Here is a 23794-nt window from a genome sequence, read left to right on the forward strand (position 1 = left end):
AATGTCGCCTTCCCCTCCTGCATCCATTTCTTTCTCCCTTCGTGGTTTCTTTTTCGAACCCCTGTCGCCTTCTGACATTCGACAGAGCGAGTCAGCGGTAGCCAGCCTCATCTTGCTGTGCCATGCTTGTCCCCGCGGGTTGTGCTTGTGAACGTTGCTGGCGACACTACCTCAACGCTGCCTGCAAAGGAACGGCCTTTGTTTTGCTTTTTTTTTTAATTCACTCCTAAATCACAAATTGCGAGGACGTTAGCGAGCGGCGCCATGTTGTGCTTAACATGCATGTGTAGCCGTCGCCCTGCCCGTAGCATTAGGTTGTGACAGATTTTTTTTCTCTCATCACATCGAGCAACTGGACAAACTTTCCTCCTTAAGCGGACACGCTCACCGAGAAAACAGCAACCTTAAAGAATCTAGTTTGTATACTTTGAGCTATTTGAGCAGCATTTATCGTTTCGCTTTCACGTATCAAATATCAGAGCCTGAAATTATCGGGACAGAGCCGACCCAATTCTAGTCGTGTGAGGCGTCATATCACGGTGTCGCCTCACCCATCCCGTACTACACCAAAAAGGGAGAACGACACGAATGCATGGGTTACTCCTTCTGCATGAGAAGACCTGTAAACGCACTGAGACGCTACATTCGAAGTTTCTGCCCTTGCCACTGCGCGTGCGCGGAAGGCGTCCAGTGATTGGTATGCATCTACGCTAAGTATCCGCTGAGATAAAGCCATCAAATCCAAGTACCGCAAGACACATTGTGGCGTGAGAATCTTTGCGCAGCAGATCACGGGGCCACTGGGCAGCCATCGTGACATCACGCAACCGTGACGCCACCGTCACTTAACTGGCTACTTGGAATCAGGGGTCTATTTCGCCTCACTTACCTGATCGGTCATGTCCCATCATCTGATGTCACTGTCATGTGATCAATGGCGTCCCAGCATGTTCCACGCCGCTTTTGCTGAAGTCAATTCGTTTCATCGGAAGCCTCACGAGGACAAGTCGCTCCGCTCGTGAAACTTATTGACTAGAAATTAATGCCCCATACCAGGGGCCTTTGAGGTATCAAATAAATAAATAAATAAATAAATAAATAAATAAATAAATAAATAAATAAATAAATAAATAAATAAATAAATAAATAAATAAATAAATAAATAAACCTTAGATTCTTTTTATATTGCATAAATCGACAGCGACGGGCTTACTAAGCCACCAAAACTCATAGCGACTAAGGAACCCAAGAGGGTCGTTTGCATATACATCTAAAAAATGAGTTGAAGCAGGCATTGCCGATCGTTCGCCGGCTTCCCTGCAGTATAGTAGGTCACACATAGAAAAGGCGGCCAGGCGATATACCCGATTGCTGGAAGCACGCCGCGGAGAGGCCAGTAATTCGCAACGCCCACCGATTCGAAGGGTCGACAACACATATGGGCTATATAACCGATTACCCAAAAAGATTGACCGCCGCCTCTACCGGGAGAGCATTCGAAACGCGTCGCCGTTACGATTCCGCGGTTACTTCTTTTCGCTTGTTTTCCCGCCCACTGGAATCACTTTTCCGCACTCCGTTACTCGCTTTCCTCCCGACACATCGCCAGTGGTCATCGCGGTGGCCTCTCGAAGATAATGGAGCCTCGCACCAACTCGCTTTCACCGCGCGCATTAAAGCCGCTCCTTTTCCAAAATGATACTGCCTCTTATGCGCGGGCTATCAGCGAGATGCCCTGCCTATGGTTCGAGGTTGCGTGCATTGCTTGCAAATGATGGGAGGCAATGCCGCGCGCTTATTTTTCTTATCCGCCTGGCCTATAGTTGTAGCCGGCATGTGATGGCTCCCTAACAGCATTATCAGGATTGTCAGGGTCAATCAATAAGTGGTAGGCTTTAGTTAACTTTGTGTAGCTAGGAAAGTTAAGTTTTATTTTTATTTTTTGCTGATCAGGATGTTGTTTGAGATTCCATTGCCTTTACAAGTGCTGTGGTTACACTATAAGGGGTTGACACTACGCCTTTCAGCTTAATTACATCGCCTATTTTGTCAGCATCAAAAATCCCCCGTAGGGACGTATACATATATAGTGAAATAACGCTGCCTCCGTATTCATTTCGATTGAAGAGATTGCGGTTTTATCGACAACTCCGGAAGGGATACTGCCTATGCAATAACTGCTCGGGTAATGTCCTTTAGGCAAAAGATTATGAAGTTTTGCTCCAAACTTCCCTGAGTATACCGCCTCGTTATAAGGTCGGAATTCTGCCGTAACTATTGTTACCCGTTGAAGTGCCTAGAATTTCTTCACCTATCACAGGACTTATACGTCCTTCTCACGCATAACTGCATGCTGTCGCTCTGAGTGCGCTAACTGTAATAACCGTGTGTTCTGTAACGTCGGTGTAGCTATACTTGTAAAAAACCTGAGTACGTGGACTCACACAGATCGCAGTCACCTACGCAGTTGGCTCCTGCATCCTAGTTTTCTACGTACTCGAGATAAACTTGACGCTGGTCGTCGTTGTTTATTCGTTAACTTCGGTTATTTGCGATTTCCTTTTGGTTTATTTTGCGGTGTTTAACGTCCAAAAGCGATTCTGGCTATGAGAGACGCCGTAGTGGAGGGATCCGGAAATTTTGACCGCCAGGGGTTCTTTAACCTGCAGTGACACCGTGCAGCACACGGGCGCTTATTTTTTCGCCTCCATCGAAAAGCGGCCTTCGCGGCCGGGATTCGATCCCGGATCCTTGGGCTGAGCAGTCGTGCGCCTTGACCACTGCGTCACTGAGGCTTTGCGTGACTTGCTTTTAATTTCAGGGCTGGCTCTACAAATAGGAGGCGCTGGTTGTCTCCTTATCAGCAAATTAAACGCTTCTAAGCGAGTTAATAAAGCGGCAGAAGGTTGTATCTATAAGATAAGAATTTGTGAAAAGTACGGCCTCAGATGAAAGGTGTCATTGGATTTTTTTTTTTTTTTAATTCTCTGACGAGGGGCGAGCACTAGCACTATCCTTCTGCAATGCACGCAACTTTTAGCGCGGTGATTCTCGGCGTTCGCTCGCTCACGTGGGAGACGCGAGCCTTGTGTACGCCTGTGTACAGAGCCCCCCACCGTGTGTCAAAGAGGAGAGTCTTGCACAGGCGAGCAGCGCACCCTCTCCGTAATTGATACTCATCGCAAAGGCGGAGGCGGCATATACAGCCGGATGGCTAGCGAGCAACGACAGCGGTTCAGCTTCTCCACCGCCGGAAAGGACCATTTATTCCCCCCATTACGTCACGTAGGGGTCCGCTGGTGTTCGATCACGCGCGTTGCCAGCGAAGATCAAGGAAGGTCCAGCGCGCGGTGGCCATTCAGACTCCCCTTTTGCTTCATTTTTGGCGTTTTTTATTCGCGCTATGTCCTCACAGGGTTGGGTTCTTCGTGATGGCTCCACGATTGAATGAGAGCGGTTGAGCACTGCAGGGTTAGTTGTACTCCCTCTGCGATATCGAAAGTGCGGATGGTTGTCGCCCGCCTGTACGTTGTTCGGGGCGATAGAACGCTTGCGTGTAAGAGTGTCCTGCGCCCGTTTCTGTGCCATTGATGTCGGGGGACACTCCTGCTCTATACTGGGTCGTATATAGGTAGCTGCATGCATTTAATACCGTGCGTTGCAGCTGAGTCAGATGGCGCATTTAGAAACTACATCGTCATCACCCCTAAAAACTCGACTGCATCCTGCCAATTGTTTAAACGCCTTTTGTTCTCTTTTTTTTTTTTTTTTTTTTTTCGGTGATAGCTAAGAGAGTGGTCTAAGAAATCGGGAAACGGAGGCGCGTTGTGCGTATACCGGCACTGGTTCGAGCCCTGCTGAGGGCTGAAGTCTTTTCTACAGGCTGATACTGGAAGGAAAAATTGGTCAACTATTCGGAAAAGTTCGCCTTCGTGTTCAGCCGCATATACGTCCTGGCTTTCCGACAGGGTTCAACCAAGTTTACCTAGAATCGAACCTACATTTTCTGCTCAATATTCCGCCATATCGGCATACCCACGTTGCTCTCTCAATGTGCCCATCAAACCTCTGAAAAAAGAAAAACAAAAAAATGGGAGCTTATAACTTTATGAGTAACAATCAATTCAAAAATCATTGCACAGTTAGGCCCAAAGACGAAAAGGCAGGCACACCTGATGTTGCAGTCTATTTCACCAGTTCTTGTACAGGTGAAGGAAGCTAATCAATAAAAAAAAAAAAAATGACTATGGCTCCGTAGCAGGGGTGCAGAACGAACTATGGAGACTGCGAGTATAAATAAGTATTGCGAGACGAGCAACTTTCTTTCACTGCAGCCTTGACGAAAAGCGCACCGCCGCGGACTGCGTGAGCAGTGCGTGGAAATGAAATTCCTTACACAGTGCGTGCTTAGCCGGCCAAGACAAAGAGGCCACCGGCCTCGATAATGTGTTGCACTCCCGCGCGCTATAGCCGCTTCCTCCCCCGCCTGTGAGGAAGCGTTCGGTGTAGGTGTCGAGCAGCTTGCGCGCGCGGGGACGTGAGAAGATGAAAAAGGCGGGGTGACACTTTCTCGCTCTCGCGTCGGCCGACCGACCAGCCTAGCTTTATGGGCGACGACGAGGCCGCAGTCTTGGGTTTACCTGCGCGGTTCATTGTTCTTTCTGTTCTAGTCTTCCCTTTGCTGGATTAGATGTGTGTCCGTGCGCGCCAGAGAGTACCTGTCGGCGGGTCCTGTAAGGATGCGTCATACCGATCCGCCCTTCTTCCGCATCTTCCGGCAGGAAGGCAGTAAGGCGACAGAGCGCTGTGTGTGTACCCGGCCGACCTGGTTTTCCTTCAACGAGTAGCACATACACACAGGTCTTGTAGCTGGTGGCTCTCGCGAATAGGAAGTGGAGCTGCATCTCCGTATGATTCGAACTCGCCTAATTCGAACTTCCGGTTCAATCGAAAAGACTCTAGGTTCCGTCGGCAACTCGTACGTTACAGGTAGCCCTAGTTGTTCTGAGAACAGCGCACACGTTGTATTAAGCCGTAGTTGGCACAAAATATTAATTTTTATCAAGTTTGCTAAAACAAAATTGATCTGTTCGTGTAGTGTCGCTTTCATTGCAAGCAGGTGGTACATTTTCAAACACCATAAGCGACTGCCTGCTCGTCACACTTCTCTTTGGCCTTATTCAATGAAACGCTTTGCGTCTTTCATCGACATTTACCGCTTCCACAACTCCGTATCCAACAGCAGAGACAGGAAAGCTTTTGTTTGACCCTAAAGCAAACATACCAAGCAAGAAAACAAGTAATTAAAATGATGAACGTCCGTGCCCGAATTGCGCCAATATTTAGCTCCGGCTATCAAACGCCCTGCCTAAAAGAAACAACTCTTTCGACATCGAACGCACTTACGTTTCTGTCTAATGGGCTGGTCAGTAAGAAATTTCGAAGCATCAATAGATCTGTTTATTTTTTAAACCAAGAACATCAACTCGGCAGCTTGCAAAAAGTACTTTGAAGGCTAACAAACAACAAGCCTCCTGGGACTAAAAATATTCTGCTTTCATCTTCCGCCGCCGCTCGCCCGCCATTGTGTCAGCCTCCAAACGGCCACTCAAACGCTCGTTAGAGGTGCAAAGGGCAGCACTCATCACATCGACGCGGTCACTCACGGCACTCAGCCCGGCAGGAGAGGTCAAGGCACCCATGGAACGCACAAACCTGACCAAGCACTGCTGGGGCCAGGCCCCCCGCTCAAAAAATGTATAAAAACTAAGCAACAGCGAACGCGAAGAAACTATCCAGGCCATTTGGCCTGCGGTCTTGGAAACGGTGGACGCATTACTGTCCCTGGCGTCGGTGTCCTTTCACTAGGTTCAAGAGGACTCGTAAGTGCCGGACACTCGAATGTCTCGATTTCGCCAGAGGTGTCGGCGTGCATCTCCAAAAGCAAACCGTAAGCGCCGCGCAGTACTGAAGCGTTCGGGAGGAGAAAGGCAGTCTCAATGGGTGCACCTGGATGAGAATGGTCGGGGCGGGGAGTTTCAGGGGTCCCAAAAGGAAAATGGCCTTGTTAAAAGCTACCGTTTAGGGGAGACTACAAGCTCAGGTACAGCCCGACTCGTAGGGTCAGCGACGAGTTCTCGCGGTAGGAAGAGGGGGCAGGTCCCTCTAACGCTGGATCCACAGCACCTCCCCCCCCCCCCCCCCCCACACACACACACACACATTCCCGGATTCTGTACCCTTTGTCTCCTGAAAACATCTAAGCCGTTTTTCTGCTCGTTTCGCGCTTTGCAAGCCTGTTTGAACTGCTATTATGAGCCGCTTGGTGACTCGTTGACACGTCTTTCAAAACGACCGCGCTGCACCCGCCGACAAACATTGCTCTCTCCTCCTTGCGGAAGCAGCTGCCGTTATCTTCCCTCTGCTGCCCGGTGTCCACCACCGTTCTCTTCCTTGTCCTTCGAGGGTCGGTCGATGTTCCCTGTCGCCCCGCCGAAGAGGGGGCGAGAAAAGAAAGGGTTTGAGGAGAGCGTTGAAAGAGGCCCTCTCGGCGCTGAAGGCTTTCTTCGGTTATGGCTGACCTTTTGCGGTGGCGCTGATACGAGAGATTTATTGCGGGGTGTTTTCGTGGGCGCCCATTATGAAATGTCTTCTTTCCCGAGTTTCGCTTTGAGGAAGAAGCCTTGTCAGTCGCTGTAAAGGCGCTTTTCCCGCGCGTGCGCGCGGGTGCATGTTGTGTTTTTATGTGAGGGAGATCATGTTTAGCTTTTATTATTATTATTATTTTTTTTTTTTTCACTCCGGACGTTTCGGCCTTTTCGTCCACGGTGCAAGTTGCGGCTATCTTGGGCGAGCTGGAATGCGAAGGGCAACGCAGTCTTCCGGAGAAGGCTGCCGATGGCGACCGTCTCGCGCGCCCTGGGGCCGTGGGTCGAGATTTATTAGGGTCGCCGCCACTTCGTGCGACAGTAGCACCCTCTGCTGGCCGCTTCGGCTGGCAAGCGCACAGCGTGAATCCTGTTTGGGTTCAAAGGGGTTTACGGGCACCTCTCGGTGTGGTGCGGAGCCCATAACCAAAGGAAACTGCGGAAGGTCGGGCGACTGACTACTCGTTAGGGCAGACCCCCAACTTCCTTCGTCGGCGGTCCACCTACCCAGCCACACAACACAGCCTTGTTATCGAACACAAGGGGATCAGTTTCCCCCGGGATTTCACCGCGAAACTCGAGGAAAAGTTTGGGTGTTCGCTGTGAGCGTTGGCTTTGAGGCCCTTCAAGTTCGAGGCCAGGCAGCTGGGAGAAAATTTCAGCATTTCTGCAAGCGCGGAAAACCTTGGGCGGTCGGCAGTGTTCTTTGCTTTGCAGCGGCTGGCTTAGTGTAATAACGGAAGTATCCGCAGCTTATCTCGCGTGCGATAGCTGTTTCTAATCCAGCCTTCCCGGCAGCAAGGCGATAACGACTGTGGGGGATCTGCGGCCGAAGCAATTTTCTTTTCTTAAATAAAAGGAACTTCTAGAATCGAGCCATTTTTTGTCAGCCCTGTCGCATCTAAATATTTGAGTATCAGTTTTGGTAACTCGGGTATACTTCGTTGTGTTGCGTTAGTCCATTATATTTAGTTCGCGTCGTGCAGTGCTCACTTACTATTAAGGAGCTCTATCATATTATTTGTCTGTGATGCCCCATTTTATTGTCATAGGATTGTTGGCAAAATGATATATAAATCGCTGTTAATAATAGAAGCCACATGACTAAATAATTCAATAACGGTTGCTCACGGTATCTGTGCTAAAGCGTAAGAAACGCATGGTCCCGTGGCCGTGCCGCTTTCTTATTATTTGTTATTTTAAATGCTCTCAGGGCCCGTAGGCATTACAGAGGAGAGTGGGAGGAAATACAATGCATAGCACAGCACACGAAGTAAAAATGGCTTTAGGTGGCAAGAAAAACACATACTTTGTAGTGAAAAATGTTAGTAGTGAAAACAGGTGAAAAGAAAATTGGCAAGGATTTAGAAAACGGCATCACATACGGGCAGCCTCAAACTTATTAAAGTTGGTCGACTATGTGCCTGGGAAGGTGCTTCCAACTATCAGAAGTGCTCGGGACAAATGAATGCATACACCTGGGAAGGTAATTCCAACTATCAGAGGTGGTGAGGACAAATGTATAACAACGATGTTTAGTCGGGTATGAAGGAACGTCTTCTTCGTGGGAATGATAGATGCGGCCAGAAGTAAACGTAGGGATAGTTATAGTAGTCGGTTCTTAAGGAGTGGGTTGTTATAGTAGATCTTGTGAAACAAGCATCGACGAGAAATTATTCTGCGCTGGAAAAGCAGTGGCAATGATAATCTGGTTTTCATGGCGGTAACACTGGAATTAGAATAGTAGATTGAAAGTATAAAACGCGGTGCCCGATTTTGTACAGACTCTAGTTGAGATGATAAAGATTTAAAGTCAAGCTCCCTGGGAGAAGCTGCATATTCCGGTTTAGGTCGCACAAATGTTTTATAAAGCAATAGTTTAACTGGGCTAGCAGAAAGATGGAAATTTCGACCCCAACATGTGGTTGGCATTGTTAGTTATGATTTCGACATGCAGTTTCCAAGAGGCATTCGAAGTTATATGCACACGAAGACATTTATACGAAAGAAGAGATTCCAGATGGATATTGTTAACTTCATAGGTGTTCGTTGCGGCGGTGCATCGAGAAACTCGCATGTGTTTACATTTATTAGTGTTTAGTTTTATATGCCATAATTTACACCATTTAGAAACTAGGTTCGTATCAGGTTGAAGAACGAAACGTCAGATTTCTTTCGATTTTCGGGTAAATAACCCAATCAGCAAACAGGCACATAGAAGAAGCGATATTGTTAGGCAAGTCATAACATAATTGAGAAATAGTACGGACCCTAAACCGGAACCATAGAGAACACTGTATCCCACAAAAGATGGACAAGAGTTAGTATTATTTGCAGTTAAAAATTGAGAACGATTCCCGAGGAAAGACTGAATGAGTGAAATAACGTAAAGGTCGAGATTAAGATTACTCAGCTTGAAATTTGGTAGTTAGAGAGGTACTTTATCAAAGACTTGAAAAGAATCGAGGAATATGTACAGTCTTCCGTAGAACCCCGGTCCAGAATGAAGTGCACATCACGTGTAAAACAGAAGCTGCGTCTCGCGATGAAATGTTTCTCGAGACCCATGTTGGCAATGGCTGAAAAAACAATTTGACTAAGAAATTGGCAACATTGGAATAGATGACATATTGCACGATCTTACATGGTACGCTAACAAGTGATAGGGTCGATATCTTTTAGGAGAATGTTTGTCCCCAGACTTGTGCCGAGTTTCTGAATGTAATCGTGAGGCAACTGTGGAGCATTTCTCAAAGGACCCACACAGGTACAAAGGAACCACCTTGTCCACCTTCGCTGCGCTTTGCCTATATATGCGATATTAACGGGTCGCACTCCAACTTGCGGTAGCTTCAGATCTTCGCCCTCGACCAAGCAAGTGAATGCTTGCCTTGCCGTGGCCAGGTCATTGACCTTCAAAGCTTCGCTTTGCCGAAGTGTGGCGGGTGTGGTTTACTCTCCTGGGTCGTTTCTTTCTTTCTTTCTTTCTTTCTTTCTTTCTTTCTTTCTTTCTTTCTTTCTTTCTTTCTTTCTTTCTTTCTTTCTTTCGTTCTTTCTTTCTTTCTTTCTTTCTTTCTTTCTTTCTTTCTTTCTTTCTTTCTTTCTTTCTTTCTTTCTTTCTTTCTTTCTTTCTTTTTCACGCCTCCCGAAAAACCTCGAGGCGCCACAGTCGATTTGCCGGCTCTTTGAGCACCCCCAAGGCTGCTTTGGCTCCCTTTAAGTAGCCTCGTAGCTGACGGGAGTGCTTAGATGTATTGTCACAAAGTAGAAGCACAGGAAATGACCTGTCTCGTCCGTAGAGGTCAATGACATGCTGGTCAGGCAAAGAGACGTGAGGCTTTGCATGCCTGCCCTGTGCCATACACGTACAAAAGGCGAAACTAAGAAGAGGCGTTGACAAGGTTTCTAAGCATATCCGTTTAACTGCTTGACATTCATTTATTCTCTCCTTCTCTTTCATTGCATCTTACGGTATTCGCCTCCGAATCCACTGATTGCTCGACAGGGAGAGGTTGGTGGCCGTCGTTGCCAGCATCATCAATTGTGTGGGAATACTTACACTTTTTTTTTTTTTTTTCACTGTCTTTATATTGCCACTTTAAAGTGTGCACATGTGCATTTATTATTTCCCCTTCAACATATCGAAGGTTTTCTGGCGACTGGAGATTGGGGTCTTACTTGAATTAAGGCAAAATAGGCACACTGCCAGATTAACGGTAAATTAGTTAAACCCCGAAGACTAGCTGTGTCAAGAAAGTCGAATGCTACCTACCGCGTTAGCCGTTAGTAAAACATACTCATATATAAGGTGTTCACTTTAAGCTGAAGCGAAGGTTAAAAGGCATGCGCTAATTCTTCGTCAAAAACGCAGGCGTGCGGTTGTCACGTGCTTCGCCCGCAGCTCCCCAATTGGAGCTTCGAGCGGGCAGAGGACACGCGAGATGTGCGCTGTTGTTTGACGCCCTAGGACGCCCGCACGAAGGCGAGTTGCTTCTGGCCGCGCGGTTTCGCTTTGTTCGCGTACGAGCCCAGAGTTTCTGGCGATGCAGTGGCGACGATAATGATATTCTCGTATATCTAAAAACGCGGGCTTGATATTATTTATGCGGCTATAAACCTGATAATAAATTAGGAGCCTAATGTAATAGCTGATAGTTAACTATTCAGTTGTAGATAGCCAGCCTGCTAGTCAGCATTTATTAGATATATTCTGATGATTTGCACAGCTGACAATGCGAAACACACACACACACACACACACACACACACACACACACACACACACACACACACACACACACACACACACACACACACACACACACACACACACACACACACACACACACACACACACACACACACACACACACACACACACACACACACACACACACACACACACACACACACACACACACACACACACACACACACACACACACACAAACACACACGCGCGCGCGCGCGCGCGCTGTTCTATCTCAAAAGGCCTTTTTCCTGAAAATTGCTGAAGCCTTTTCTTGTAAACTGCTGACAGTCTATATAGGGTGAATTACTCCCTGCATATAGGAGCCCTTGACCATACCAAGTCCTGTTTGGCAGATACGGGTTGGCTGCGAGCTGTTCGAAGCCTCCCATGGTCTTTTCATTGAACCATGTCATGACTCAGCTGTTTCAATTCGTTTTATCTTTTCTATCTCACTCCAGGATCAGGTCCCCCCCTTTGCCAAATCTCGTCTCTCCTGCCCGCTTCGCTGTCGGCTAACGGCTTTGCGGCCGTGACCGAACAACACTCTCGCTTTTTGATTGCACCGATTAAGTTTTTCTTTTACTTTCATTCGCTGGATCTGGTTTCGGGGTTCGCGTCGGGGCAAAGTTGAAATCGGCAGCTGCGGCGATTCGAAAATTAATGCTCCCCTACACCGCTGGCGATCTGGGCGGTTGAATCGGGGCTTTCTTAAATAAGGCATGGGCGGGTCGAAAGGAGCGTGATTTCTCCGCGGTCTTTGGTGAAGGCTGAGCGCTTCCTGCAGGGCGTAGAGTAAACCATGAGAAGGGCAGTCCTGAATTCCCACCACGGGGCTTGAGAAAGTTTGCCATGCAGGATGTTTCACCGCGATCGGGTAGTCGCTTCTCTGATCATCGCTTCCCAGCTGTAGCCGCACCCCGGAAGCAGATATTTCGAATATGAGTTGTCGACTAAAGTGTGCAGAGTCGCGGAATCATTGCGGTTAAGTAAACTGATAATTCAGTACAAAGTCGAGTTAGTTGGCCTCTTCTGTGTTTCGTCGCCTACACTGCTGCGTGCTACATCATGTAGACTGATAATTCCTTCGTGAATCTGTTTTGAGAGCCTCAACTTTCCTGAGGGTATCTCGCGTCTGAGTCCTGCTTCCTTAGGACGCTTTATATTGGGTCGGATATCAGAGAATAATCGTAGAGTAATGCCGTCTTATAATAACTATAGTATGATAGAACTTACAAAAAAAAAAAAGAGAAACGAAGAGCAGTTGCTAACTATGGGCACTTTTAAGTGGCGTTGTAAACAAGATCAGTTTCTGATTTTTGTCTGCTAATTTGACATCCTGGTTAGCGTTCTGCTGAGATATGAAGAAAATCTTTAACAGTGAAATATTTTCTCTCACGGAGTTGTCTGTGGCGATTACTGCAGACTGGAGTTGTATCTGACAATAGCTGGTTATCGCCTTCTTGCAATACTGGAGTGCTTATGAAAAAGAAATTATAAAATGCAGATTTTTAGAACAAACCTCTCCGGGTAAGGAAACTTTGTTTGTTTAGCGAATTTATGAGCGAGCTATAGATTCCTTGTTAGGATTAGAGACGCATTCTGTGATTATAGAAATGCGTTTTTTTTTTCTTCTTTTTCCGTGAGGTTATATATATCACTGGCGCCTTCTTTCCTCGGGCTGACAGGAAGAATGGAGGAGGCTATATTTGCTGCAAACAAACTGCTGCCATATATCCGAGTCAATGTCTATGCGTAAGTGCATTGTGCACCTGGCGGGGCGAGGTGGGGAAATTTTCTTTTCAGTTCGTTTTTTTCTAGCCCAGTCTACTCTTTGCAACACAATGACTATCCTCCTTGCGCATTTAAAATTTTGACGCGGATGCGGGAAAGGAACGCTGCGTTTGATTCTGCTTAGTATCTAGGGCGGTGACGGTTTCAAGATTGTTTTTGCATACGTTTGAAATTTAACAAGCTGATGAACAAATGAACACATGCTTCCAGTATTGACACTCGGACATCTTGCTCGAACGTCTTGCGTCACGGGAATAAAAGAAGCAACTGAGACCTAGCTGTGCTTCCTCTGTGAAGCCTCCCACCATGGCGCGTCTTAGTGAATTTTTCACTTGCACATTGCACACGACTTCTGGTGAGCGGGACGCTCTGTGTCGTCACGGGCAGAGCAGTCCTCTACGTAACCATCATCACATAGAAGTGGGGGGGGGGGGGGGGGGGCGACGGCCATGAACCGATTTCGCCTCCCCCTCCCAGCACGCCTCCAGCTCCCCCAGCAGCCTCGTCTTCCCACCCCGGGCGAATCTGGGTCACTGTCCGCAGCTGCTGCGTATTTCGCCGCTTGGCACCGACACTTTCCGTACCGCAGTGCAGGGTGGGGTGGCGGGGTACCGTTACCGTTGTACTGCCACCGCACGACACGCACAAATAAATGCCTGATAAAGCTTTGGGTGAGGATTCGACTCTCGCGGGTCCATCTAAAAACAAACACTGGACTAGCCGGCCAAAAAGTCGGCGCGGGCGGAGGCGAGCGAAGCGCGCGTTTTGAATCTAGACCGTGACGCGCGCCGATGTGCATGCTCCGGAGATGCGCCCCTGTACGCAAGGGCGGACGCGCTGTAACGCGTCGCTGGAATGGAGCCTCTTGTGTCGCTAGCGCACAAAACCGTTTTTGTGCTCAGAGAGACAGATGCAGTGAGTTTGCGCATATGTTTGACTGCGCTTCTAGCCTATATAGGGGCTCGAAAGGCTGTCCGCAGTGTCGCTGTGGGTGGGATCATTTTCTTTTTTTTTTTTCGTTCAGAAGAGAAGCACTAATTGTTGATAGGGTATCTTCTTCCTCTTTCTTGGCAGGAAACGGTGTTTTAATATCTCAGCGCTGCAGACAGGTGCGAAGCCTGGACCACCCGAGGCGATTTTTTTTTTTTCTCTTGAATATGACGCAGCGCCACATGTTTGGTCAACGCAGTGCGCCGGCAGTGCCATACTGCAACTGTAATAATCATAGAAGCGCTTGAATTGTACGGGAACGAAAATACGTTGATGATGCACGTCTTGATGTTTCGTTTGCTCTACTTTTTCACCGTGAACGTGAACCAATTTTCCAAGCTATCGACGTTACGTAAAGGAAACAAAACTACAATGAATAGCGAGTCCACATGGCATGTAAAACTACATGAAAATCTATATTTCCTTTATCTTCCCCATGTGGTTTTCATATAGTTTTTACGTATTGTGACTAATTCAGTGACTGATTAGCATCGACCTTAAAGCAGTGATGCGGCTATGAAAAAAATATATCCAGCTCTGGCGGAAAAATTTTCACGCTTGCAGGATAATTCGCCATGCTTAGAGCCCGCATATTTTACCTATGTGATATTTTATCCATGAGGCTAAAATTCCTCAATAGCAGGGCAAATTTTTTTTCTAACGATGAAGCTTGTGAAAATTCTGAAACGTTGCCCTTGCTTGTACGTACTCACACTGGCGCTAACTAGACATTAATTTAAGTTCAGTTTAATTAGCCCCCCCCCCCCCCCCCCCAATCAAAGTGATAATGCTCGATACTTACGCCAGCAATTTTGGTTATCTGTTATCTTTCCAGATAAAAAGAACGACACGTTCATACGGCTGTTCGAGGACGGCGACGCCAAGCCTTTGACAGTAAAAGAGGACACGAAATGTGAGTCGACCTCATGCTTCATTCTTGCTTTGTAATTAGGAGCTCGTTATTGGCTCTGTTGTAGACTACTGCGCTCACGGAGCTACCGACTGTATGGAAAATCTAGATATGAGCAGTTTATTTTTGTTTCCTGAGTTCTACGAACGAAGGAGAAAAATATTGCTACGGATTTTTTTTTTTTTTTCACTCAGTCGCGCGCGCGTACAATTTACGAAGGGCGAACGTTCTATTACCGGGTCTTGTTACTAGTTGTAAGCTATTTACTATCTTATAGTTGTGTCTACTTGACGGACCGTGGTGGTGCACGGCCCTGCTCAAAATTTGCTTATGAGCCGCTCATATGCAATTACTAGAATATGGAGTCAATATAGTATGTAAAACTATTCGAAAATTTGTTTCCTTTATCGTCCTCATATGGTTTCCTGACAGTTTCCATGTAACTTCAATATGGTCATACGGTGTCCGTATATTTTCATATGCATCCATGTACAAGTCATACGTTTAATGCTGTCCATATAATATACATATGGAAAAACCTGAAGTTGTGGGACTCAAATGAAACGTCTCACTAGGGAACCTTACCCACGGTGTGCGGTTTTAAGAACATGTAAGTGGTGAAAGCTCATTCTTAAAGGGACATTTATCAAGCATACTGCAATTTTGTAAGTTTTTTTTCCGAACGTTCACTTCAGTAGAGGCCTCCGACGACCAAGCATTCACGTTTGCCGCTGTTGCAGACTTTGCATGGGTTCACCAAATAGGCACCATGCTTTCAGCGGCCTCAATTCATTGTGCACATGCCCTTGCGCCTTGATTGCGTTCAATTTGGGTGTAAATGGCTGAGATGTTGGGAAAAGCGATGAACGCGTCTGCCTGAGTACGCTTCGGGGATACGCGCACAAAGCAAGCGCGAAAGAAATACCAAATGCGAACGCTAACGGTTGCGCTCGCTATAAGGGAGACTGGTATTGCCCCGCATTGAGTTGAACAGAGGGAAAGCTGCTATTTAATCAAGGTGGTTGGGTTAACTCGGTTCTCGTTGCCAATGGTTTAATGTTCTCCACTTCTAGTGCAGTTTTCTCCACAGCATTGTCGTCCTAGGTCTTCAGAGCTGCTAGTGATATATATTTGAGTGATATGACGGATGCTTTTGTTTTGTTCTTGTTTTGGAGCAGCAATTAAGAGGCAACGCTGGAGGGGGACTGCTAAGACAGAAGCTTCCGCATTTACTTCCATACAGAGTGCAACGACGCCAATCTCTGAAACATTTGTTATAAATATAAATCTGCGAGGAACGGACATCGCCGTGAAACATCTAACTGTAAGCGTTAGACATTCGAAAGGCCGCTGAGCGTAAAGCCTACCTCTGCTACCCGAAGCGGGTTCAATTCATTCCCTTCGTTCCGCATCCAGCCGCCGGTTTCCCTATATATACGCTCCCCAGTTTTGTTCGGTCCCCTTAAAACCAATCCTTCCCTTCCTACACGCATACGTTGCCCTCGTTTATTTCCGGCTTTTTCTAAAATCCCGTTTGCTTTTCTTGTTGATTTACTCTTCAGAACTTTTGTTTTCCCGCTTTTTTATAAAACACGAAGGGCATATCCCTCTTTCCCACTCGTCTTTCCTACTTTAGGGATATATCCCGTTCTCCCTCGCTCTTATGCGTGCATCTCTCTATTACACGCTACACATGCCCCTCGGCCACGCGACTCAGACACGATCTAGCCCCTTCCTGCCCGCCTGGTCGCCGAGTGGCCGCTCGGCCCCTATTTTCCCCTTTCTTCCCAGGGCACGCATCTTCTATTACCGTTACGTCCTGCCCTTTTAGCCCTCTATTTATTTTTTTTCGTCGATTTACCGTATACGCTGCCCAGAACTCTCTCCTTCCACTTCCCAACCTCCCCTTCTCGTTCCCCTTTTGATTCGGGCCTTCCCCACCCGTCGTCATCATGCACGACCGCCGTATGTGCTCCCCTTTTTTTGCTTTCGACTATAGGTCCATCCCGTTGTCTGCGCTGCTAGCCAGCCTGCTTGCGGCAGTTTGGAATTGGGCGCGTTGGCGAAAGGCAGTGAAAGGAATGAAGGGTTAGTGAGCGTGCGGACAGGGGAGGGGGAGGACAGAGCCGGTTTTCGAGAGGAGGGGATGATGGTTATTCTCTTTCGTTTGTGTTCGTTGATCTTTGTTTCTGTTTCCTCGATCTTTCGCTTCTTTATTGGCTGCCCGATTTGAAGTGGCCAGCCGCTAACTTTTCCATTTTGTTCCTCCTCTCTCCTCTTTTTTATTGCTGCTCTGCATGCTTATTCTTTTTGGCTCTAGCTTCGCCTCTTTAGCGGACGACAGGCGGCACGTGCGTGGGCTCGTATTCAGTAAGGGAAAGTAGGGAGATTCGAACAGAAAAACTTAGAAAGGCTTGCCTTTCGGGTGGGAGCTGTGGTTCTCTCCTATTGGGGTCCTGCAGAGCGTGTGGTGCTGGCTAACGGGAGACCTGGAATAGGCCTGCAGGGATCGAGAAAAAGGAATTTTTTTTTTGCTATAAAAAGAGCAGAGTTCAGTAACGTAAGGAAAGCTAGAAAGGAACTAAGAGGGATGACGCCGGGCGAATGCCGTCAGTTCAAACGGGAGATAAGAGAGCGAGAAATAAGGGGAGATTCGGCTCCGCTCGTCACGAAGAGACGCTATAGGGAAGACAGCAATAGTAAAGAACGAGAAGAAGAAAGCCAGGGGGAAAGGACTGTCGATGAGCGGAGGATGGGTAAAGGCTGAGAATTCGTTCTAAACGCGAAATAAAGAAACGCATATCCGTCCTCGAGCGAAAAGAGTTGCCAAGAGACGAATGAGATACGTCGGTGGGGATACGCGGGAAAGAGCGTGAGAGAGGGTTCGAGGAAGTAGAGAAAAAGGAACGGCAGGAATGATGTTCTGCGCTCTACCTATAAGGACCGACCGCGGACCGCCATGCCAACGGGGAGGCGAGTGACAGTCTCAGAGAAAAGTCGAAAACTTTATCGATAGCCGCACGAGAACTGTGGCACGGAGGGACGCTGACGGGCGAACGAGGAATTGGGAATAAAGGGAAAGAGGTCGATCTGACCCCACGATAAAAAGAAAAAGAAAGGTGACATTTCTTTTCACTTTCTTGTTGAGATCGACCGCCCACTGTGAGGGGGCGACGCGGATGATTTGAAAAGGAAATAAAGAGAAACTTGAGACTTTCTCTCGTTCTGCTTACATATTTGCATTTCCTGTGCAAAATACGACCATGCAGCGTCGTCGTAAAAAAACACGTCGTTCAAAAAGGAAGGAAAAGATAGACACAAGTATAGGGAGACAGGTAGAGGAAGGGGCTGGAGAAGTGAGGGAGGAAAGCGGTGAATTAGACGCGATGCAACACGGCCGGTGTCCGCCACCATACTTGCAAGGCGCCGTTGTGCATCAAGGAAAAGGATTGAAAAGAGCCTGCGCAAGGGGCTCGCCCGTATATGACAAGAGAAACGAAGATGAAGCAGAGCCGCCTTGGGAAAAATAAAAAAAAAAATTGGGGAAACAGGACGAGGGGTCTGCTTCGCACCGGGAATGGGAGAGGGGTCGCTCAAGCTGGCTCCTCTACGGGAAGCGATACACACAGGCACACGCGATGGCTCTTAGAAGGGAAGATGCCGGCATCCCTCTACATTTGCATGGCGCGCGCTGGAGCAAAGGGAAAGGAGAGGATGCAGCAAGCGAAGGAGGTGGCAGCGGGGGTAGGTCTTCTTCGTCGTCGTTGCCGTCGCCCGGACGCCGTCGCCGTTCCTATTATGGCGTTTATTGATCGGCACCGGCATCGGACGCTGCGTGTGTGCCTGCCTGCCGCCACTGCTGCCAACCTTTCCTGCAGTCAGCCCGCGAAGCCCTGAGCGCGCGCTCTTATTTTCCCCTTCTCTTCCCTTTTTCTTCTTTGTTTATTCTCTTGTTTCTCTCCAGGCCGGTTCTCCCGGTCGCCCGCCTTCATTTCGCCATTTCTCCCCATTCGGTGTCTGGCTGTGCCTGCGTGATCGGCGGCACCGGCAGCTTGGGTTCGGGAAGTGTGCTGAGAGGGAAGGGAAGAAAGGGTCGCTGGGGTAGAAACGGGTTGCGTTTCGGCTGTGCGGCTAACCTCCCTCTCCTCACCTCTTTTTCTCCTCTCTTTTGTTTCTTTCGGAATGGACGGTCGGCGTCAAGCCTTCTCTTGTTCTTGGTGCGTCAGCGAAAGGGTTGGCGTATAGGACTAAAGGAAAGAAGTAAATGGGGATGGGGAGAAGCCGGAGCGCGAGGAGTTGAACACGGGGCTCGTCGCGGGTTGGGAGGGATTTGGATGCGGGGACATCTCAAACGCGAGCTACTGCTAAGGCATTTAGGCGGGAAAAGGAAAGGTAGGAAAGGGTGAAACGCGGTCGGGGAAAAAGAAGTGAGTCGAAGGAGGAGAGAAGGAAATACAGAAGACGATGGCATGGTCTGGAACGACGTCGACGATGTTGAGCGGGATTGCCAACGCCGGACCGCGGTGGAGCAGGGTTTGTGCTGAGCGCGGCTGTACGTGGAAAAATCGAGATGCTGAGTGTGCGCGCCTGCGCGCTTCGCTGCCGACGTCGCGATGTCACCCCGGCTTCTCCTTCGGTGCGAGTGTCCGTTGCCCGCTGCGTGACTCCATGTTGGAAGAATGGTGGGAGGGAGATGTAAACGAAAACACCTGTTCTCGAATTTTATTTCTCTTCCCCTGTGTCTTTAATTGTGGTGGCATGGGGTGTCGGTTATTGATTAGAAGACGAAATTTTCACCATTGGGAAGTCATTCAAATTTACCATACCTGTGCTGACTGATGCTGAGTTGCTGACTAAAGAGGCGCTTTTTCTTGCACTTGGCCAAAAAGCTCTAAGTTGTCAGCTCTTGTTATGGTCGTCTTTTTCATGGGTGTTTAACAATATATTTGTCTCCATACCTCTGATGCCGTAGTGGCCCGTGATTGCTCCGAGGTACAGTCGTGAGCAAAAGTGGTATACAACACTCAGCCGGTGACGGAGCTCAGGAAAACGGCATAAAAATGCCATATAGCGGTATCGGCAGGGACAGCGACCGTGGCATGCACATGTGGATAAAATGGGGCCCCGCCACTATTGTCTCGATCCCAGATAGCTGTTGTCAGATGAAGTCGCAATGCAGTTTTCCCGGGCTCCGCCACCGGCTGAGTGTTGTATACCACTTTTGCTCACGACTGTACATTTCTGCTTTGTAATTCACCCATTTCATACTGATAAGGAAATGCAAGCCCATGGCGTACATCCATTAATTAGGGTATGACTTTTAGACCATTAGCTCGCCCTGAATGCATTTTTAAATATATTACGTTGCTTATTTGAGCTATAGTTTATTTCGGAAAATATTTATAAAACTTCTTTCCAGTCTCTCCGGTTTGCATGAAGCATAACACCAGCCTGTTACGCATACAAACGCTCGCGCGTTATAAACTTAAACACAAAACGCACGCACTGCACAGATGAGGAAAAGTTATTGCCGAAATTGTGCTGGACGTGCATGCTTTATGGCCATAGATAGCTGAGTAAAATTTCATCTGCATGCTTGCTTTCATAGCTTAAATCGTGACAATCAGAATACAGCCAGGCGTAGACTGTAGTGCCCTTTCGAAAGGGTTCTTTCTCTTAGAAGTATATGCGAACTGAAAAATCCTCATTGGGGTTGACAGCGCTTCCTTTCAGGCTATACTTTTGCGAGTGATGCAGAACCACAAGCCAGATCTTTAAATGGATGCAATCTGTGACAGTAGGAAATCCCGATATCAAGCTGTTGCTATCTAGGTATTCCAAACCAAGCTATCACAAAAGCATCAGGATACTGTGACTGAGTACACTCACTGACTTAAGAGTATCCCACACTCCGCAGTAAAGACAAAAGCGTTCCGTTAGCCTCCATGCCTGGAGACTACAATTGAAAAACAGAGCAAAAACACGAAAACTCGTAAACCCATATGTGGTCGTTTGGTTTCCACTTTCTTTTTCCTTTCCCTGTTTTTTAGAGCAGAAAAAAAGAAAAGCCGTGACACGACGCCGTATTTTCCTCTTAAAGGAAAATACGAGAAAGGGCTCAACGAGGAGTCCGCAGCAACCGTCTTAAAATGCGGTTGGCAAGCGAGCCGCCTCCACCGAACGATTCCGAAACGAGCATGCCGCATATTTATTGCGCCTCGGCGGGAAGCAATACTTTCGCTCTCTGTTCCCCTCTGCGGGGCCATTGTGAGACGAGGGTGTGTCTCTTCGGTGTAGGGTTCGGCGTACTTGTATGACCACGGGGGTCAGGAAGCCAAGATCGCGCGGTTGTCCGCTGTCCTGGACATTCTCAAAAGCTGCCCCAGTCCCAGGAACCGCGCTTTCTTTAAGGACCTAGACAAGCGGCGTCTTCCTTTACCTTTCATTGACGCTTCGAGCCATCCTTCTAAGAAGCGCTGCAGGTCGGGCTGAGATATTATGGGATAGGTAGATGGGCAAACCACTGCAGCGTTATGCGACGATGGTCGAGCCATGACTCCGGCAAGGTGGTTTCCTCGCGTCGTTTATGAGTACAGCGTGAGGACGGGGATATATTTTAGTTGGGGGCATCACAGTGGATACTGCCGGCTGTAAGCTGATCTGGACATTACGGGGCTCGCATACTCCTCCTGAATATCGCCTTCCTAATTGAGCTTTCGTGTGTGATTTAGGAGCGCTAATGACATGCATGGTGGACCATTTACGAAGGGTCAGAGGGAATAGAAGGCGCAGGCTTTGGATGTTACGGGGTCGTTATATGGGGAAACTTCTTATGACCATTGCCGAATGGATCATAACATCTTGATGATGTCGGCGTTATCAATCAAGAGTGGCAGGTTGTATTGCGCGCAAGCGTTCAGTTGATGCCGGAGCGGAATACAGGTCAGAGAGCGCCGGAAGGTGTAAAGGTTGTGGGCAGAACGTGAAGCTGGCGCACGGGCAGAAGCAGAGTGCTCTTGGAATTTTGACGTCCGTGGGGGTGGTGGTGTGGTTGTTCACGGAGGGAGGTCGCACAGCCAGGGACCGCCGAAGAGAGATAGAGAGAGTGATGGAAAAAGAGCAAGTTAAAGGAAAAAGAAGATGTGGCTTCGTTCGGCGTTTCGCTATGAATTATGGGTTGCCGGTGGTCCCGGGGCGGCCGGCGTCCTGTTATGACCAGGAGCAAGTATAAGGTCGAGAGAAGGCCAAGCGCTTCACGCACTCTTTCCATCTCCCCCTCTGCTTCTCCCTCACCTACACACCGTTGTTCCACGCTAAGAGGCTCGTAAAAAGGGCCTGGAAGTGCCGAGACACGGCGGCCGCCGACAATGGACAAATTTGTCCGCTGCCCCATGACAGGTGCGATGCGCGGATTGGCACGCACCGTGAAATATGGCCGCGCCCCATCCCCGTGTCTTTTTCCCTTCCTCCCTTGCCTGCCTGGCTCGTTCTTGGTCGCCCACCGCAGCCGCCAGTGCCACCGACTACGGGCAGCGCGATCCTCGCCTTCTTGCTGTTCCTTTCCGCGCCGTCTCTTTTTTTTTTTTTTTTTTTTTTCCTCTTTTCTTTCTTGCTTTGACCCTCCTGCTCGAAGACCTTCCCGAGATCCTTTTGTTTCCGAACGGAGGCCTTTGGCGATGTACGTAGTGGTAGCCGCCTGCCTTTCAGACTGCTGTCCTCACCTTTTAGCTTTCGTTCCTTTTTTTACTGGCTCTATGTTCTTTCCTTTTTGTCATCTCCCTCAGCCGCCGGCGCTCACCTTAAACCCTAGTGAATCCTCAGCGCTCACTTTTGCTGCTCGCCCGCAGAAGCCGAGAAAGGCTTCCTTTCGTTCGTCAAACAGTTCCGCGTGTACTGGGTGTCGCTCGCCCGAATCTGGGGCTCTGCATTATCTTATTTCCGCAGGCTTCTTCCTAGGTGAGGCGAAAACCTACCATCTAAACGACCCCACCGACTTGTTCTATTGCCAAGAGCAATGCACTACCTGCTGATTGCTGTTGCCACTGACACTGTGGTGGTCCGGCTGGGGCCGCGCATGAAAAGAGCTGAGCTTGAGGCTGATCTTGCATTGCCTCGATCAGAGCAGACCTGTTGGCGCCCCGTCTCCGCGGGTGGTCTTCTTTCGGCATGTTTGTACACGGAGATGTCGAGATATTTGTGGACACATGTGCTCGCTTTTTCTTCAGGCGGCTCTTCGCTTTGGGCTGACTTTTGTGATGTTTCTTTTAAGGGCGCACCCTTCTTAGTTTTTTTTTTTTTTTTTTTTTTTTTGCTCGTTTACCTGCGTTCAGTTTTGCTGGCGGTAAAGAGTCGTTCCCACTCCCTCTCGTTAGTCGTTATCTATCGGCCATTTCCTATCTCTGAGCAGTTTCCGGTTTGTTGTGTAGCGGCGCCTCTGTCGCCTTTCAGGACGAAGGCGCTGCTGCCTATTGCGTGGGCGGTTCGCATCCTGTTGCTTTGTTGTCTTTTGGCGGCCGTATCCTTGGGTAAGCGGCAAACGGTAGATGGAAGATAAGGAAAGCGCTCGCGAAGTGAACACGTTTGACAGCCACCGTCAGATTCTGCCGTCTTCAGAGGTCACGAACTCTGTGACATTGAGCCGTAAGAAGCCTTGGCGTTCTGAAACGTGGCAGAGTATAAAGGACTGCAATTTTCGGCGTTGAAGCACTGCTGAAGTGAGCTAGAATTCTATAGCTCACTTTAGCACTGTTTGTCAACGGTGCCGACAACTGCGGCAGTAGCATCTCAGCCATGAAGATTAAAAAAAAAAAAGTAAGTGTATACCCTTGTGAATAGAGAGCCGGCGCATAAGGTGTTTGCGCACGAGAGTAGGTTGGAAGTACCTGTAAGCAGCATAGACTAGGAACTAAGCAAGGAAAGAATCAACTTACATAAAAATGGGGCAGGGTTGGTGATCGCCTTTGTTGATGATAAAAAAAAAAAAAAGCAAAGGAGCGGGAAGTGTGGAAACAACGCTAGATGTTTTTTCGAAAGCCCGCCACCGGAGGCCGCGTGGCTATTTTTCCTGTGCCACGCGACGACCACGCGCAAGCAACCGTCGAACAATCGTTGTAATATTCAAACGAGCCGAGCATCCCCTCCTCCACTCCCCATTCATCCCCTAAGCCCCCCTTATTCTCCTTACGTGAGTCCCATTCTCTTCCA

General features: G+C 48.4%; 1 long non-coding RNA gene and 1 pseudogene across 2 annotated transcripts in view; one reads left to right on the forward strand and one right to left on the reverse strand.

Annotated features, from left to right (window-relative positions):
* Positions 1–23794, forward strand: part of LOC146175657 (BCL11 transcription factor A-like) — a 553058-nt pseudogene that overhangs the window by 340306 nt on the left and 188958 nt on the right. The window contains exon 3 of the transcript XR_014701451.1: positions 14516–14593. The product of XR_014701451.1 is annotated as a BCL11 transcription factor A-like (transcript). The remainder of the gene's footprint in view (positions 1–14515; positions 14594–23794) is intronic.
* The window catches only part of LOC146175659 (uncharacterized), a 305977-nt gene continuing 299199 nt past the window's right edge, over positions 17017–23794 (reverse strand). Inside the window, exon 3 of the long non-coding RNA XR_014701452.1 lies at positions 17017–17090. This is a non-coding gene — a long non-coding RNA (uncharacterized LOC146175659). The remainder of the gene's footprint in view (positions 17091–23794) is intronic.

The sequence above is a fragment of the Amblyomma maculatum genome, chromosome 10, assembly GCF_055883805.1.
Source record: "Amblyomma maculatum isolate TAMU_Amacu chromosome 10, ASM5588380v1, whole genome shotgun sequence".
NCBI classification, from domain to species: Eukaryota; Metazoa; Arthropoda; class Arachnida; order Ixodida; family Ixodidae; genus Amblyomma; species Amblyomma maculatum.